The sequence below is a fragment of the Lissotriton vulgaris genome, chromosome 6 (assembly GCF_964263255.1).
Source record: "Lissotriton vulgaris chromosome 6, aLisVul1.2, whole genome shotgun sequence".
Taxonomy (NCBI): domain Eukaryota; kingdom Metazoa; phylum Chordata; class Amphibia; order Caudata; family Salamandridae; genus Lissotriton; species Lissotriton vulgaris.
In genome coordinates this window covers 964,755,009-964,769,986 of record NC_141694.1, presented here as the reverse complement: position 1 = coordinate 964,769,986, position 14,978 = coordinate 964,755,009, and the positions used below count along the sequence as shown (strand labels likewise).

At 53.1% G+C, this 14,978-nt stretch overlaps 1 protein-coding gene across 2 annotated transcripts in view; it reads right to left on the bottom strand.

The window, feature by feature from the left end:
- Positions 1–14,978, bottom strand: part of ARHGAP18 (Rho GTPase activating protein 18) — an 897,817-nt gene that overhangs the window by 298,342 nt on the left and 584,497 nt on the right. The window lies entirely within an intron of this gene.

The window sequence follows — 14,978 nt, the reverse complement described above, 5'->3', positions numbered from 1 at the left end:
GGTGAAAGGTGTACAAGTGTTTAGGATTCCAATCAGCACAGAACACTTCTCTGACTGACAGCCACTTTGGAAACTCCCATGTACAGTACAGCTGACATTGAGTGTTCTTGGCAGTGGTGAACAGATGAAGCCAATGTTCTCCCCATTCTTGGAAGGGACCTTGCACCACCTTTTGTCTGCACTGGAATTCAGAGATCCAGCCAGGTATTGCATAAGCAGGAAGATGTCATGGCATGCCTCCCAAAATCCAGTGGCACTGAGTTTCCTGGCACAGAGTCAACAACCTCACCCACCCTGTGTGTTGCAGTACCACAAAGTGGTGGTGTTGTCCATGAACACCAGCAACAGCCTTCACTTGATGGATGTGAGGAAGGCATTCAATGCCAGGCAGATTGCCCTCAGCTCCAAGACATTGATTTGGAGCTCCGACTTCACCGGAAACCTGAATCCTCGGATCACCTCCTCTCCCAGATGGCCGCCCAAACCCATTAGTGTTGCATCGGCACCACCCTCAGCTATGGTTGAGAAAGGAAGAGGGGTCTGCTGCTGACCTAACTGCTGATCCTAATATCCACCACTGCAGATCTTTTGCAGTCTCCTTTGAAATCTGTACCACGTTAGAGAGATTCCCCTGGTGCTGTGCCCACTGGGACTTCAGGTCCCACACTGCATAGCCCACATGTGCCATCGCTTTTGCTTCACCAGCAGGATTCAGAAGTTCATCAGACCCAGCAGCCTCAGAGTTAGTCACACTGAAATCCAGGACTGAGGTTGATACATCAGGAGCATAGCCCGAAAATCCTGGACTCTCTACTCCAGAGGATAGGCATGGAACAGCACCATGCCCATAATAGCTGAGATATAAGGGAAAGTCTTAAAAGTTGCAACTTCAGCATGTTGGTAGTAAATCCTTGTGAGTGTAGATGGTTTTCCATAGTCTACAGGCCCAATACTACTGCATGTGGAGAGCCCATATTCTGCAGCTAGTCAACAAGGTAGGAAGTAGGGGAAGACGGGAACCTTTGAAGGTGTACAGCAAACACACCTTCATTTTTATTAACACCGGCGGGACACTGGTAAGACCAAAGGAGAGCACAGTGAACTTGAAATGCTCATGACCTACGAGAATTGCTGGTAATGTCTGCGAGCTTGTAAGATGGGAAAATGGAAATATGCGTATTGCAGGTCCACCACTACCATCCAGTCTCCAAAGTCCAGAGCAGACAGAACCTGAGCCAAGGTGAGCATTTTGACTTTTTCTTTCTGCAGAAAGGTGTTTGGAGAGCTCGGATGTAGTATGGGGTAGAGGCTTCCATCCTTTTTAAGCACCAGGAAGTAGAAGGATTAACAGCCACTTCACAAACAAAGCCTACACTTCCAGACAAAGCAGCAAGTGGTGGTCTCGGAATGGTGGCAAAGGGGTTTCCACAAATGACAGAGCATAACCCCTGGCACAATTTGGAGCACCCACTTGTCAGAGGTTATTTAGCTCTATTGGAGCAGGTGGTGCCTGAGCCTGTCATCAACATGATGGCTGTGCTGGATGGAGGGCTCACTAAAGCAGCTTGGAGGTTGCGGCAGCCAAAAGGGGCCGACAGCTGTTGCTGTGGTCAGAAAGCCAAAGAGAGGCCTAGGGATCTGGCAGTCCCCTGGCTTTTTTGAAAATGCTCGAGTGCAATGTCAGCTTTGTCACCGAATAGGTACGAGCGAATGAAGTGTATGGTAATCAGGGATGATTGGGCATCCCTGGAAAACCCAGGGGACCTCAAGCAGGTGTGGCAGCGAAGTGCCACTTTGAAGGCCATGGCCCTGCCTATGGAGTTTGTGGTGTCAATCCACATGTGATGGTGAACTTAGCTGCATCACAATCTTGTACCAATGCTTTGTTCAAGATGGCTCTGCCCTCTTCAGGGAGCATGAACAGCAGGTGCGTAACCAAGTCCCATAGAGCATGGGAAAATCGGAACCAAGACACATCCAGTGTTCACCAACTACAAGGCCAAGCTGGTGGAAGTGAAGATATCCAGCCTCTTGGATTCCCTATCTGGAGGGCTGAAAAGGATTGTGCTTGGATTGACCTTTGTTATTGATGCCTGCTCCACCAGGCTCTCAGGGGAGGGATGTTGGGAGAGGAAGGCTGGATCTAATAGGGTGGGATGATGGCCAAGGCCAATCAGGCAGGTCGTAGGATCACATGTGCAAGGTTGATACCACGGCCCTAAGGATAATATCAGTAAGGGACTCATTAAAGGGGAGCAATGGCTCAGCAAAGCTCAGCTCTGGATAAAGCACCTCTGTAAACATGTTAGCCTGAACCTCAATGATTGGCAGTAGAAGACAAAGGACATCCACTTCCCTACACATTACTTGTCACAAAAGAGGTGGCTTCTCCAAAATGAAGCCCAGACGAAAGAGCATGCCCAAGTCTGGGGAGGTATCCACATCACTAACGTCACCCAGCTCCCTTCACCAGTTTTCTTCCTGGTCAGGGTTATCTTCAAAAGGGCCATCCCCTCTGCGTCATCCCCCTTCTTCAGATAAGACACGCCTGTCCAAGGGTGGCAAGTCCACTGTTTGGAATGGCCTGGACGCCGTGGGTGTTGAAGTTAAGTGACGTCGGGTGGCTCCATTTTGGAGTAAGAGATCGGGATAGGCTCGTTGTTCAGCGGCACTGGTGGTGTCAGAAGGACTGGGGCCATGGTGAGTGGTGGCACCCATGTGGACACAGACTGGATATTTGGGCAAATCCTAAGTGTCCAGCTGGGATCGGGTGCAAACCCACAGTAGTAGCCCAGCAGGGGCCCTCTCTTGGAGTACTAGAGGCAGTCGGTGGGCCAAAGATGGAGTCCACAGCACAGATTTCTTTGATTTGGGGAGGAGTTCATCAGCTACAGGAATGCAGGAAATACTGGAGAGGATCCGGCTGGTGGAGTGTGTTAGTGGGACCTCGAAGGATGGTGTTTGGATGGGAAAGTTAAAGAACACTGACTTCTTGGACTTACCTGCCTTAGAGTAAAATGTTGTAGAGTGTGAGGATGTTCATCTATGGAAATGGCTCAGAGAGAAGTCAGAGATCGCCTCAGGAGTGGAAACTACATGGATTATTTTGACATGCCAGCAGGAGCTTCATCACTCACTCACAAATCGCCTTGGGGTGCATTGACTTGCCCTCTGCGCAGGCCTTGAGGTCATGGACCGACCCCCGGCAGCAGACACAGGCCAAATGGGGATCGGACACAGTCATATGTCTGTGACATTCCCCAGAAAGATAAAAACCCATAGATTTGTTAGGGGACATATCCCTAGCACACTGGGAGCAATTCTCAGCATGCATTTGCAATGCAATAGGTCTCGCATTTCCCAGAGTTTAAGCTACTGTCATTTACAATGGCAATAGCTCAAACTCTCCTAAATGTGGGACCCATTTCACTACAAAGAAGGATCCGCCGTTGTCCAGGGCTGCTTGAAAGTGAAAGCTCGCATGGCGAGGAAAGCACGTCTTACTCGCAGTAGGAGAAACCCATTAAAAGAAAAGTACTTACAGGCTAAAGAAGACAAACTGTGTTAAAACAGAAGTGAAAGGGCCAGTCGCCATGAGAGGATACAAATGCAGACAAGGCAACACCAAGGAAGGACTAAAAAGCCCTAATATCGACCCGGAAGCCAGCGTTTACGAAGGACAATGACATAAGCCAATGACAAATATGGGTGGAAAGTAGGTGTGGCATCTAAATCATACTCCAATACTGCATGCCTCGCAGCAAAGCATGTGCTGCCCCGGCTCAACCTAAACAAGCATTTGCAATGCAATAGGTCTCGCATTTGCTAGAGTTAGAGCTATTGGCAGCGTAAATGACAATGTCTTTTACCTATGTACTTTCCTTTACAGTGCAGTGGCCTTTGGGACCTTATAAATGTTCAGCAATGCAGTATATTATCCTGGGTGCTGTGCCGCCAGGGATTGAATAGCTATACAATTACTACACACTGGGTCATGCCGTCTGATTCAGGAATATGAGCATTTAGCTGAATGAAGTCAAGTGACGGAGTTTATTTAGCTAGGTCACTGATACTCAAAATATAGCCCATGTGCCGCTGGCAGCCGTCATGACCTTTATATGCGGTCCCACTCTGGTTCCTCAGCGCTGATTAATATTTAACTGCTAAAAAGATTGCCAATCTCTATATTGTAAGGGGAAATGATAAAACATGGAGTTTTCAAACTTTGGACAGAAAAAAGTGCACAGTAATCATTATCAGTGTTCTAAAATCAGGAGCTCGAAAAAATAATCATGAAAGAGGCTACAGTAGCTACCACTTACTGCTGAGTTCTTGGTTCGGTCTGATGTGCAGAACACATCTTAAGCTGCCTCACTGGGTGCTGCTCTAAGACAACCTGTACTTATAGTAACAAGGAGGGCCTGATCACAAAGGCAAACTTACACTTTTGTGTAAGTTTACGATTATTTGCTATTCACAAACCTATTTTACAAGTAGTGTGTTTACAACTGCAGGGTCATAAACAAATAGGACAGTCCTATCTTGTTATGTGCGGAGACTCCACAGTGATAAAGATACTACTGGTAAAATACTTTTGTGAATAGCAAGCAATCATGAACTTACACTAAAGAATACGTTTACCTTAGTGAATCAGGCCCCTAGAGTACACTAGTTTCATAGTATGCACTAGATAAGAGTCACGTGATGGATGGAATAAAATTACAGAAACTCAGGGCCTGATTCACACAGGGACTTACATGTACTAAAGTTACAAGGGTGGAGTCTCCGCACTCATATCGGAATCCCCGCACTCATGATGGAATGTCTATATGGCGAACTATGATTTGTGAATCGGGCCCTTACTATTTGAAAAAAAAACATATTGGGCCTTAAATCAATCCTTTAACCTGAAAGGAGTTTCGGCTCAACAGGGCTCAGCTTTGTGCAGTCAGCTCTTGGGTGTAAAAGAAATTCATCCCTGTCGGGTAAAGATAGAAGATATGCCGACCTTTCAAGGCAGCCTTTGGGGGCCATCAGCTGTTCAAGGCAGTCCTGGAAGAGACACCAGTCCTGCCAGGAATTAATGAGTGATGCAGCAGCGCTGCCAAAAAATCATGAGAGAGTCATCAGTTCTGCCAGACCTCCATCAGAAGGGCATATTTGTGCCAAGCCGTCACTGGAGATATACCACCTTCTGTCCTAGGAAGCACCAGAAGAGGCACCAGCTCTGCCATTCATAACTGGACCTTATTGTTTTTCGCAGCTGTGCCTAGCGTTCCAAAGACAATCACTGTATGCAATGGACTGGTAAGGATAGAAGCTCAGCCACCAGCTCTACCCATCATTGCAGGGAAGTTACCAACTCTTTCAGGCAGGTTTCCTAGATACCCACTGCCTCATCTCAAGAAAACTGTCCTCCTCATGGCATTTCTTCCTTACTCAAGGCTTTTGATGGGTGGGCTGACCCAGCTATTTATCCTTCCCGGCTGCGAGTATTTGCCGTTATGCATCCTGAAATGCCAGACAGTTTTAACTTTCATCATGAGAGCTAATACTTTTACTCTTGGCTATGTGTTTGTTTATTTCTCTTTGAAAATTAAGTGGAGATGTATCTCAGAATATATACACTGGTGGGAAAAATAACAACCAAATAGTACTTGACTAAGGGCCAGATGCATCATGCAAATAAATAGCGATTCCTTAATTGCGATTTTTAAGGAATCGCAAATAAGGACTCGCTATTGGCTATGCATGATGAGGATAGCGAAGAAATAAGGAATCGCTAAAAATCGCTAAATACAATAGCAATTCCATGTTAAGGAATCGCAATTGTAAAAAAACTCCTATCTCGCATTTAGCGATCCCACTATTTGCGATATCGCAAGTAGCGATATCACAAATTGCTATTTCACAAATAGCGGGACCGTGAAAACTACAGAGTCGCTTTGGGAGCAGGCTGATGACATCACAACCAGGAAGTCAATCAGCCCATGCTGCCACCTGTGCACAGAGGAACACAGAGGCAGAAGCTGAGTGCAGGGAGAGAGAGCAGAAGAACACAAACTGCAGTCTGCTCACAGGTGGAGACAGCCATGTCCCAAACAGCTACAGAGGAGGGTGCAGTGGGCAGGAAGCGAAAAATCAAGTTCAGCGAGGGTGAACTTGACCTCCTCATTGAGGAGGTTGAAAACAACCATGAGAAGCTATTTGGGAAGGTCTCCCTGAAAGTGCCAGAAGCAGACAAGAGAAGGATCTGGAACAGGATCAGAGACAAAGTGAATGCTGTGGGGGTCACACACCGCAGCATAGATGACCTGAAGAAACGCTGGTACGACCTGCGCAGTCTTGCCAAGGAGCGGGTAGCGGAAAGGCTGAAGGAGGCGAAGGGGACTGGAGGAGGAGGCCCAACAGTCCCAGACAACACACCCCAGGAGGACATGGTAGAGGGCACAATTGAGCCAGAAGCAGTGGTTGGAGTAGCGGACCTGGACACATCCGGGAAGGCCTGTAGCACACAAGGTAAGATGCATGACTATCAACAGAACAGTGTACATACTGATAGTGCCCGAATGTGAATCAACCTGCAAAATAACAGCAAAAATAGTCCAGCACACATTTTACATAGGGACACCGATGCATCATGGGACTTGTAGTCAGTACAACCAAATTGCCTGTTAGAATCCAACACACTAAGCCCAAATGCTAACAAAATGCAGTACAGTTATAGATGTGAGACAGTGAGAACATAAATGTATATTTGTATTAAGGTTGCTTAACTCATGCAACAACTTTAAATAACATTGCACTGTTTCACATCACAGATGCAGCTGAAGCAAATACTGATGACAGTGATATTGGAGACAGCACACAGCCCAACCAAGAGTCTGCGGTGTCAAAACCTGTGACACCACCACCCAAATCCAAGGCACCAGCAAAACGCAGGGCCACAGTTACACCACTGCAGCCAATGGAGACAGAACAGGAAACATCTACCGCACCTAGTACAAGCCGTCAAAGTGCCAGCAACACAACTATACCGCAGGCACATGGCCGGCCAGGAACAAGTCGCAGGCCAAGGACCAATACTTGGGCACAGGAAGTCCCAATCAGTGGGGTGGCGTGGAGTCACAGATGGTGCGGGTGCAGCACGTGCAAGCGAGGCACATGGGAGCCATCAACCTGCAGATGACAAAAATGAACACAAACATTTCTGAAATGGCTGACAGTGTGAGGGAGCTCACAACTGCACTAGTGGAAGCTCACAGAGAATCCAACAACACCCTGCTGGAGGTGGCACGTGTGATGCAGGAGGAACACACCACACAGAGGAGGAGGCATCACCAGTTTGTCACATGCATGGGCGCCTATACCAGGTCAAACAACAAGATCTGCGCAAGCATGGCACAGCTGTCACGTCGGTCTGTGGAAATGCAGATAGATATGGCCCATTGTTGTGGGGATGTGTCCAAGGCACTGAGGCAAATTACAACTGACGTTGAACTCATGCAGGCTAGCACTGGTGTTCAGGGCGATGTTACAGCGGAAGAGGGTAGTGAGGCTTCCAGCCTCAGCAGCATCACTGCGCCACTCACCACTGTCAGGAGGAGCAGTAGCCGTAGACAAGCACCTCCCGCTGCAACTGGGAATGCAGATGCTGAAGCAGGAGAAAGACATTTGGGTCTGAGAGGGAGGAGATGCTAAACCTAATCAGAGGTGTTAGACGGACCGGGAGGGTCGGCCGAGATTACGGGGAGAGGTCTCCAGGGAGAGCCGTCTCCAACGACTGTACAGATAAGTAACTTCCCCCCCACAGACGGACACCACACAAGATTGAAGGTTAACGAGACTTTATATGCACTTCTTAGGTTACGTTGATATAATACAAGGAGGTCTGGACTCAGGGGTCCCCTCGGTTCTGATCTCTGGTTGAGGAAAAGGGTAGCGGGACAGTCTTAGTTACCAATGAGTTCAATAGCTCTCAATCCTCGAGCTCGGCGTGGTTGCTGATCGGGCCGTGGAGGAGCCAAGCAGGTCCCGAGATGGAGGAAGGGTGGTCGACGGGCCGTGGAGAAGCCAAGCAGGTCCCGAGATGGATGAAGGATGGTCGACGGGCCGTGGAGAAGCCAAGCAGGTCCCGATGCAGATGACAGTTACAACGGTCCGCGGCCTCGCCAGCAGATCCGGACGACGGTGAAGGATGAAGGTTACGACGGCTGTGGCAGCGCCACCAGGCAGGATGATGGTGCACAGGACAGAGCTACGGCAGCGCCAGTAGTCCGTCCAGGATGAGTTCTTCTTTCGTCTCTCGACTCCAAGATACAACTGCCTTCCTGTTCTGGAGCTGCCCCAGTTATAGGGCTGGCGTGCTTTGATGTCCGGACCCTCGCACTTGGAGGTCGGGAGGTCCGGGATGAGGGAGTCCAGACACCCAGCAGGGGGGTGGAGCCAGCGCCCGGGGAGGCGATGGGCGAGCGGCACTGGCCGGGGGAGAACCATCGACACCTCTTCCTCCCATTGACTGGCCAAGTAGCTCGCTCACCTCCTGGGTGGAGGGTGGTGCCGGAATGTCTGAGGCCGGGCTAGGCCCAGGGTTGAGGTCGATCGGGGGCCAGGCGGCCTCGTGGCGAAGTGTCCAAGATGGCGGCCCGGGCTGGGCGCGTGGGTCGGCCGTGGATCGGACCCACGAGGTTATCATGCTCGGGGGCAGGTGTCCCTGAGGGGACGTAGGACGTGCAATGGTGGGGTGTGGTGCTTGTATGACTGGCTCGGGCTTGGTCGAGCCGGGGGAGAGCGGCCCGTCACGTGGCCTGTCCAACATGCGTCCCCCCCAGCTGAAGGCGGGGAGAGTTACCCATCCTCTTGGGGACTCTCTTCGTCGAGGCGGAAAAACCGGGACAGGCCATCCGCGTTGGCGTGGTCAGACCCAGGCCGGTGTTCAACGGTAAAGTCCATACCTTGCAAGGAGATGGACCAGCGTAGCAGTTTTGGGTTTTCCCCCCGCATATGCATCAACCACTGCAGGGGTCGGTGGTCAGTCTGCACCCGGAAGTGGGTGCCAAAAAGGTAGGGTCGGAGCTTCTTGAGGGCCCATACCACAGCGAAGGCTTCCCTCTCTATGGTGCTCCAGCGTTGCTCCCGTGGTAGGAGTCTCCGGCTGATGAAGGCCACCGGTTGATCAAGGCCTTCGGTGTTCACCTGGGACAGGACCGCCCCAATGCCCTGGTCGGAGGCGTCCGTCTGGACGACGAACTCCCGGCTGTAGTCTGGGGCCTGGAGTACAGGAGCGGAACACATGGCGGCCTTTAGCTGTTCGAAGGCCGCTTGACACTCTGGGGTCCAGTTCACCTTCTTGGGCTGATTTTTCGACGTGAGTTCGGTGAGAGGCCCCACGATGGTACCATAGTCTTTCACGAACCTTCGGTAGTAGCCCGTGAGGCCCAGGAAGGCTCGCACCTCAGTTTGAGTGTTAGGGGGTTGCCAGTTCTGGATGGCGGCAATTTTCAGTTGAAGAGGGGCCACTAGACCGCTTCCCACTTGGTGTCCGAGGTAGGTCACTGACCCTTGTCCAATTTGACATTTGCTGGCCTTGATCGTGAGGCCAGCTCGCTGAAGGGCTTGCAACACTGCCTGGAGGTGGTGGAGGTGCTCGGTCCAGTGGTGGCTGTACACAGCGATGTCGTCCAGGTAGGCGGCGCTGAACTCTTCGAGCCCCGCCAGGACCTGATTGACGAGCCGTTGGAAAGTCGCTGGGGCATTTTTCATGCCGAAGGGCATGACCGTGAAGTGATAGTGGCCATCGGGGGTGGAGAAGGCAGAACGTTCTTGTGCTCGGGGTGTGAGGCCGATCTGCCAATAGCCTGCCGTTAGATCGAAGATGCTGAGGTAACGGGCAGCGCCCATTCGGTCGACCAGTTCATCTGCCCGGGGGATGGGGTGTGCGTCCGTTCTGGTGACTTCATTCAGGCCCCGGTAGTCGACACAGAACCGGAGTTCGGGTGTGGTTCCGGGGGCGGCTGCTTTGGGGACCAGTACGACCGGGCTGGCCCATGGACTGTCGGAGGGCTCGATGACCCCGAGCGTGAGCATCTTAGTTACTTCCGCCTGGATGCAGGCCCGTACCCGATCAGGTACGCGGTAGGCCCGGTGGCGGATAGGAGGGCTGTCTCCGGTGTCCACATCGTGCACACACCAGGAAGTGACACCTGGGGTGAGGGAGAACAGGCTGGCAAATCGTGATAGGAGGGCTTGGCACTCTTGGCGTTGTTCCTGGGTGAGGGTCTCCGAGAGTCGGACCCCATCCACGGAGCCGTCTTGCTCCTGGGTCCGCAAGAGGTCAGGGAGAGGCTCGGAGTCGTCCTCAACCCCGTTGTCTGTGGCCATCAAGAGGCTGAGTTCTGTTCGTGCAAAGTGGGGTTTCAGTCTGTTGGTGTGGAGGACTCGGAGCGGATTCCGGGCGGACTCCATATCGATCAGATAGGTGGCGGGTCCCTTGCGCTCGATTACCTTGAAGGGTCCCGTCCATTTGTCTTGGAGAGCGCACGGTTCTGTGGGGGACATTACCCAGACCTGTTGCCCCGGCTCGAATTCAATAGATGAGGCGTTCTGGTCATACCATCTCTTCATGTCCTCTTGACTGGCCTCTAGGTTGGCTTTCGCTAGGTCTCTGAACCGCTGGGACTGGTTGCGGAGGGTGAGGAGGTACCGGAAGACATCTGGAGGACTCTTGGCCGGAGGCAACTCCCAGCCTTCTTTGATCAGGCTGAGTGGCCCCCGTACTGGGTGCCCATAGAGCAGCTCGAATGGGCTGAAGCCTAGGGACTTCTGTGGGACCTCCCGGTAGGCGAAGAGGAGGCACGGCAGCAGCACGTCCCACTGGCGACGGAGGGGTTCTTCCAATCCCCCGATCATCCCTTTTAGTGTGCGATTGAACCGTTCAACAAGTCCGTTTCCTTGGGGGTGATAGGGGGTCGTGAAGCGGTAGGTGACCCCACACTGTTGCCAGAGGGACTTCATGTATTTGGAAATAAAGTTCGTGCCTCTGTCACTGACGACTTCTCGGGGGAACCCCACACGGGAGAAGATCCCCATCAGGGCCCTGCCGACCACTGGGGCTGTGACGGTCCGGAGAGGAATAGCCTCAGGGTAGCGGGTGGCGTGGTCCACTAGTACTAGGATGAAGCGATGGCCTTGTCTTGTACGTGGGTCTAGGGGTCCCACAATGTCTATTCCGACCCTCTCAAATGGGGTTGTGACTACGGGAAAGGGTTGCAGGGGGGCCTTTAATTTGCGGCCGCTCTTCCCACTGGCTTGGCACGTGGGGCAAGATCGGCAATGCTGGTGCACATCGTTTCTCATTTTTGGCCAGAAGAAGTGGGTCACTAGGCGGCTGTAGGTTTTATCTTGTCCCAGGTGCCCTGCCAGGGGGACATCGTGGGCCAGATTTAGCAGGAAGTCTCTAAAGCGGAGTGGCACCACTAGTACTCGGTTGGCCCCCAGCTCGGCGATTCGTTGCTCGCTGTACAGTAGGTCATTGTCCCAGTAGACCCAATGAGCTCCGGAGGTATCCCCTGCGCTTTGGGCGAGCGCTTGTTGTCGGAGTCCCTCAAGGGAGGGACAGGTCTTCTGCTCCTGACGAAATTGTTCTTGTGTGGGCCCCCCTTCTTGAGCCCACTGGTCGAGATTAGCAAGGTCGGAAGGTTGAGCAGGTTCGAGGGGGATGCACTGGTCGGGGGTCTCGGCGGGGGCGACCGGAGGCGGAGGCGCCGGCCATTCTGGTTCTTCCGGGTGATGGTTGGCACGGGCGGCCATAGACCGGGTGGTGACGCACGCCCAGTCTGGGACGCCCAACATCCCCAAGTGTTCTTTTCGCTCCACGGCTGCCCACGGGGAGCTTTCCAGGTCATTTCCGAGGAGGCAGTCCACGGGGGCGTCGTCTCGGACCGTTACTTTCAACATGCCGGAGACCCCTCCCCATTCAAAGGGGACGCAGGCCATCCGACACAGACTCTCCGAGTTGTCGGCTGATCGTACAGGGCAGAGAATGTTCGGTAGATATTGCTCTGGGGTCACCAGATGACAGCGGACGGCTGTCACACTGGCCCCGGTGTCTCGAAGGGCTTCGGCCCGTTGTCCATTGATGCTCACCCATTGGCCGTACTTCTGGGTGTTAGCGGGTAGGGGGACCCGCGGGACCATGTCTCTTCCCCCTAAGCACGCGAGAGTCATGGCGGCTGGCTCCCACCCTTGATACTCTTGCTCGTCTGTTTCTTGTTCCTCGGAGATCTGTTCTTCCCCTAGTGCCGCGGCGGTCACCTGGCGGGGTCTTGGGCTCTGATACTGCGGGCAGCTTGGGTCATTTGCATAGTGGCCGACTCGTTGGCATCGGTGACATGTAACATTGGCTCTGTATCCCGGTCGCGCCGGGGTGCTGCCCCGGTTGGCCGGGGGGGTGGTGCTGGTAGTGGGGGCGGCCGGAGTGTTGTCTCTTCCTCGTCCTTGGCCCCCTCCTCCTCCTCTGGATCGGTGGTGACCATTGTTGTTCCTGTTCTGCTCGTAGGACCCATTCCGGCCCACTCGGGTGATCTCCCACCGGTCAGCTTCGGCTGCGAGCTGCCGGGGATCGGTTAACTTGCTGTCGAGGAGGTGTTGGCGTAGTTCAATGAAGCAGTTGTTGGACAGATGCTCCCATACCATCAGATTGAACAACTGCTCGTAGGTCGTGACGTTGTTCCCTCTGATCCAGCCTTCGAAGGCTCGGCTAAAGTACGTTACATAGTCCACCCAAGTTGTACCTGGAATGCGTGTGCAGTCTCGGAACCTCTGACGGTACATCTCGGGCGTGAGGCCATAGCGAGTGAGGAGGGCCGCTTTCATATGGTCGTAGGAGGTCATCTGGTGGTCTGGGAGCTGTAACAGAGTATCGCGGCCCTCATTGAGGAATTTGCCCCATAGGCCGGCTCCCCAGTCGGCTCTATCGATCCGGTGCGCAGTCATCGCGATTTCATATGCTTTAAACCATTGCTGGATGTCGTCTTCTCGAAAATATTCTCGGACCACATCCTTGGGGATGTGCACTTTTTTGTCCGTGGTCCCGGGGGTGGACGGTCTGTCGGGCACCCCTAATTCTTTATTCTGTTTGCGCAGGTTGATCTCGGCTAGGTTCCGCTCGTGCTCGTACGTTAGTCTTTTTTCCTCGAGCTCCCTTTGCCTCTGTTTCTCCTCTCTTTCTTCTCGGAGGCGAAGGTGCTCTAAGTTTATTTTTTGCTCGGCCAATTTGAGTTCTATGTCCATCTTGAGTCGGGCCATTTCAAGTTCGTGTAGTCGGGCTTTTTCTCTTTCTTGGATCTCGTCTTGCGAGAGACCCGTTCTTTGCTCTTCAGGGGCCGTGTTGGTCTTTTTCGCGGTGCTTTGCTCCGGGGCTTCGACATCCCCGGTCTCTGCCCAAGATTCTAGGGCATGCTTAAAATCGTCCTTGGTACTTAGTCCGGTGGTAGCGATACCTAGTTCGATGCAGAACTGCTTTAGTTCACGATGGCTGTATTCCTCTAGCTTTTCCATTTGGAACTTCTCAGTTGATCCGCTCTCTTTAGTCGACATTGTTGTTCGTTGTGGGGTGAGCTACTCTCTGTACGTTATGCGGTGATTCGGATCGCGCCGCTGGCCACCAATGTTAGACGGACCGGGAGGGTCGGCCGAGATTACGGGGAGAGGTCTCCAGGGAGAGCCGTCTCCAACGACTGTACAGATAAGTAACTTCCCCCCCACAGACGGACACCACACAAGATTGAAGGTTAACGAGACTTTATATGCACTTCTTAGGTTACGTTGATATAATACAAGGAGGTCTGGACTCAGGGGTCCCCTCGGTTCTGATCTCTGGTTGAGGAAAAGGGTAGCGGGACAGTCTTAGTTACCAATGAGTTCAATAGCTCTCAATCCTCGAGCTCGGCGTGGTTGCTGATCGGGCCGTGGAGGAGCCAAGCAGGTCCCGAGATGGAGGAAGGGTGGTCGACGGGCCGTGGAGAAGCCAAGCAGGTCCCGAGATGGATGAAGGATGGTCGACGGGCCGTGGAGAAGCCAAGCAGGTCCCGATGCAGATGACAGTTACAACGGTCCGCGGCCTCGCCAGCAGATCCGGACGACGGTGAAGGATGAAGGTTACGACGGCTGTGGCAGCGCCACCAGGCAGGATGATGGTGCACAGGACAGAGCTACGGCAGCGCCAGTAGTCCGTCCAGGATGAGTTCTTCTTTCGTCTCTCGACTCCAAGATACAACTGCCTTCCTGTTCTGGAGCTGCCCCAGTTATAGGGCTGGCGTGCTTTGATGTCCGGACCCTCGCACTTGGAGGTCGGGAGGTCCGGGATGAGGGAGTCCAGACACCCAGCAGGGGGGTGGAGCCAGCGCCCGGGGAGGCGATGGGCGAGCGGCACTGGCCGGGGGAGAACCATCGACACCTCTTCCTCCCATTGACTGGCCAAGTAGCTCGCTCACCTCCTGGGTGGAGGGTGGTGCCGGAATGTCTGAGGCCGGGCTAGGCCCAGGGTTGAGGTCGATCGGGGGCCAGGCGGCCTCGTGGCGAAGTGTCCAAGATGGCGGCCCGGGCTGGGCGCGTGGGTCGGCCGTGGATCGGACCCACGAGGTTATCATGCTCGGGGGCAGGTGTCCCTGAGGGGACGTAGGACGTGCAATGGTGGGGTGTGGTGCTTGTATGACTGGCTCGGGCTTGGTCGAGCCGGGGGAGAGCGGCCCGTCACGTGGCCTGTCCAACAAGAGGGGTGTAAGACTTCATGGTGACGTAACCATGTACAAGACAATCTTTGTGACTGCATTACAAGTCCTTTGTGTGTCTCTTGTTTCCTTCAGTGCATGGAGTAAATGTGCTAATGGACACCATCTCAGTTTAATTTCACACCCCTGCCGTGGTAATAAATAGTTCACCTTCAAATGCAAATGAGTGTTGTGTGTCATTGTTACATA